The following is a 4829-nucleotide window of genomic DNA, read 5'->3' on the forward strand; positions in this document are numbered from 1 at the left end:
AGATAATGTACTGTAGGGGGAGGGGCGCTGGAGGCCGAAATGTGAGCGGCGACTCCCCCCCTCCCCCTCCGCCTACACCTCCGCTCCTCCCCTGTTTAACCCGCCAGTCTTGCTGCTAATGGTAACGTTCTGTTGCTGGAGTGGATCGGAGGACATAACAAGCAAGGACTTTTCCCGCCATGGCGGCGTTTCTACGCAGTGCGCCATCCTGATGATGAGAAGCCCCGCCCACCTCAGAGAAAATTTACATGTTCAGAACATTTTCAGCCCTTTGTTCTCCGAAAGAAAGATTATCCAGGCAGGCCGATGAGACCCATCATTCCACCATTCATCGCAGGCCGCGGCTCCCACGCGGCGCGCCACAAAGTCTGCCGCAAGTGATGCAAACACACCGCCCGTACAACCGACCGCTGCCACTGGGCCGACCTCCAGGAACCTGACTACCGCTTATTAAAGGGCCGCGTCACACGAGCAAACCCAGCTTTCGTCACAGAATCGCTAAGAGGCCGCGGACCCGTCTCTATGGAGTTGCTTTCTCACCAACTGAGCCAGTCGCCACGTAGCGATTCCATAGAGGGTGACGTGGCCCTTTAAGAGCAAGGGGTTTCATCTGTTATCATTAATGTCTGTATTCATTTCATGTGTAAGAGGATCCGCTTCATTCCTGTGTGTTCTTATAATGTGCTCGGCTGCTGATCTTTATAATCCTTCATTGTGTCCATAGAGATAGAAGTATTTCCTCTGTTATGTCTATAATGATACATCGATGTCCTCGGATCCCTCTATAGTTTTCTACGTTCATCCTTTACTGTGTCCATAGAGATAGAAGTGTTTCCTCTGCACTGTCTCTGTTCCTCTATAGTTCTGACATATCTCCTTTATTCTCTCTATAATGATACATAGAAAACCTCGGATCCCTCTATAAGTCTGACATAGATCCTCAATCCTTCTCTCCATACTTCCTCCGTTATGTCTACAATGATACATCGATGTCCTCAGGTTCCTTTATTATTCTCTACATACATCTGCTATTCTGTCTATAATGATACGTGATCATCCTCAGATCCTTCTATAAGTCTTACGTATCTCCTCAATTCTACCCGTAATGCTCTACATACGTCATCTGTACTGTCTGCAATGATACATAGAGATCCGCGGATCCTTCTATATTCTCTCCATACATCCTTTATTGTGTCCATAGGGATAGAAGTATTTCCTCTGTTATGTCTATAATGATACATAGACGTCCTCAGGTCACTCTATAAGTCTGACATAGATCCTTTGTGTTGTCCTGATGATATATTCTCATCCTTTAACTTGTCCATCGCTCTCTACATACATCTGCTACTCTGTATATAATGATACATGGGTGTTCCCGGATTCCTCTATAAGTCTGACATAGATCCTCAATTCTACTCCTAATTCTCTCCATACTTCATCCGTGATGTCTATGATTCTCTATATACTTCCTCTGTTATGTCTACAATGATACATCGATGTCCTCAGGTTCCTTTATTATTCTCTACATACATCTGCTATTCTGTCTATAATGATACGTGATCATCCGCGGATCCTTCTATATTCTCTACGTTCATCCTTTACTGTGTCCATAGGGATAGAACTATTTCCTCTGTACTGTCTATAGTGATACATGGACATCCTCAGATCCCTCTATGGTTCTCTGTATACTTCCTCTGTGATGTCCGGATGATACATTCTGCACATCTTTGTTGTGTCCATTGTTCTCTATCCTGTATATAATGATACTTCAATGTCCTCAGGTTCCTTTATTATTCTCTACATATATCTTTTATTGTGTCCATAGGGATAGAATTATTTCCTCTGTACTGTCTATAATGATACATAGACGTCCTCGGATCCCTCTATAGTTTTCTACATTCATCCTTTACTGTGTCCATAGGGATAGAAGAACCTCCTGTACTGTATACAATGATACATAGACATCCGCGGATCCTTCTATATTCTCTACAGACTTCCTTTATTGTGTCCATAGAGATAGAAGTGTTTCCTCTGCACTGTCTCTGTTCCTCTATAGTTCTATATATCTCCTTTATTCTCTATATAATGATACATAGACGTCCTCGGATCCCTCTATAGTTCCTCCATACTTCCTCTGTGATGTCCATGTGATATATTCCATTGTTCTTTATCCTTTATATAATGATACGTAGACGTCCTCGGGTCCCTCTATACTTCCTCTGTGATGTCCATGTGTTATATTCCATCGTTCTTTATCCTTTATATAATGATACGTAGACGTCCTCGGGTCCCTCTGTCTGTCCTGACGGATACACACGTACATTGTCATCTCCATCCTCTGTATTGTCCGTCATGCTCTCCTATGCAATGCCGCTGGTGGGTTACTTTGTATTAGACATGTGCCATTCGTTTCGTTCCGAATCGAAATTTCGGAGATTCGGATGTATCCCAATTCCGAATGACAGATATAACGAATGCAAACGAATCCGAATTTCCGATTCCAAATTTTTCCGATTTGTTTTTTTTTTGTTTTGGACGAATTTTCGTTTTTTGGATGAAATTTCATTGCAGCAAAGTGACATTTGAGAACAAAAAAAAACTTTTTTTTTCCTCTTAAATGTCACTTTGCTGCAACGAACGAAACGAAATAAATTTTGTACGGATTATCGCTAACGAATTTCGTCCGAATTTCCGAAACGAATTGACTTGCGGACCCGAATTCCGAAAATAAAGCGAAATCCGAATGAAAACGAAGCTAAACGAAACAAATGTTTTTTTGCTGGTGCGCATGTCCACTTTGTATCTCCCGGCAGCGCACGTCTCGCGCCACATTTATTTTTACGACACTTCACATCACCTCGGCAGACTTTCGGCCTCCAATCCTTTCATCGGCCTGCCGTTGTAGCGACTTTGATGCGCCCAAAACCATTCCACCCGACCGGATGTTTCAGCGACAAAAAAAAAAAGACCATTTATTGTATCAATTGTTTTCCCAAAAAAGACGTATTATTCCATAAAAAAAGGAAAGCAGCCGGCGCGGTCCAGGAAAAGCTCTTTTATAAGTGAAATGTAATTGAAGCTCCTCCCCCTCCTCCATGAGAACTTGTAGCACTGCAAATTCTTTTTCATGACAACACCTCTAGTTACCCTTTTCCAAAAAACCTGGAGAGGATCAGAGCCGACATCTGATTGGTTGTTACGGAGACACCCGCCTCTTCCTGAAAGAAATGCTGATTGCCTGGCTGTCCTGCAGCTTTATTATCTGACCTGGAACAAGAATGCGGATCAGTGGCTCTGACTTCATTTTCTGGTTCCCTGTTCCAGGTCAGAGGCTCCGAACGTGTCAGAGAATAATCCCTCCTCCCCTCCCCCACCCACTCCTCTACATGATTCTAGGAGAGGAAGTGAGGGGAAATCTCCCCAACATGGGACAGAGACAGCTCCAAAAACCTGAAACGTCCCGAATGTATACAGATGTAATAGAATGTTCGATAATAATAAATATTTGATCTTTAATCCGGAATGTCTGATATCATGTGACCCGTCCTTGTGTCCTGCGGTGTGACGCTGTCACTTCCCATACGATGAGACCCTAATGGGAAATGTCCCCCTGTGGTCTAGCGCCACCTAATGGTGAGAACCGAGCACAGCCGAGAAAAATCAATGTACATGACACAAGAAACCTGCCTACATACATCATACATACATACATACACACATACATACACACATACATACACACATACATAAACACACACACACACATACATACACACATACACACACACATACATACACACACACACACATACATATACATACACACATACACACATACATACACACACATACATACACACATACATACACACACACACATACACACACACACACATACATACATACACACATACACACACATACACACACATACATACACACACACATAAACATACATACACACATACATACACACACACACATACACACACATGCAGTATCTCCCAGAGGTGAGTCCCCCCCTCTCATTGGATGATATGATGTCATGTGACGACACAGGAGCAATGACACGTGGCTACAATGTAACGTAGTGAGTGTGCAGCTTGTATGTCAGTGTACAATTGCTGTCCCCTCCAAATAACTCCACACACATTCAAGTGAATGGCGCCGTAGCCACGCCCTCCGGCCGCAATGCGATCCGCCGCACGGGATCGCAAGGCTCATTGCGCCTTGCGATCAAAATAGTGCTCGTAGCATCACACCGCACAGGACCGGACCGCAGGCACAATGAATGGTCGGCCACGCCCCCTCCTGCCCCACTAAAAAGTGAGCCGGCCGCAATGCGAGGCAATGCCTTCTGGCCAAAATCGGGTCGGAACGCACCGCATCTAGTGTGACTGAGCCCTTAATGTCTAAACCGCCGGCAACAAAGGTGAGTACACCCCTAAGTGACAATGTCCAAATTGGGCCCAATGAGCCATTCTCCCTCCCCCGGTGTCATGTGACTCGTTAGTGTTACGAGGTCTCAGGTGTGTTACATTCGGTGTTATCGCTCTCACTCTCTCATACTGGTCACTGGAATTTCAACATGGCGCCTCATCACCTCATGGCAAAGAACTCTCCGAGGATGTGAAACATAAAGATGGCCGAGGCTACAAGAAGATCGCTGAGACCGCGGCACGGTGGCCAAGACCATACGGCGGTGTAACCGGACTGGTTCTACTCAGAACCGGGCTCGCCATGGTGCACGCCCCCAGCGTCATATCCAGAGGTTGTCTATGAGAAATAGACGTATGAGTGCTGCCAGCCTGCAGAGGTTGTAGGGGGGG

This window comes from Nanorana parkeri, unplaced genomic scaffold (assembly GCF_000935625.1).
Source record: "Nanorana parkeri isolate BGI_ZX_2015 unplaced genomic scaffold, ASM93562v1 scaffold2830, whole genome shotgun sequence".
Lineage (NCBI taxonomy): Eukaryota > Metazoa > Chordata > Amphibia > Anura > Dicroglossidae > Nanorana > Nanorana parkeri.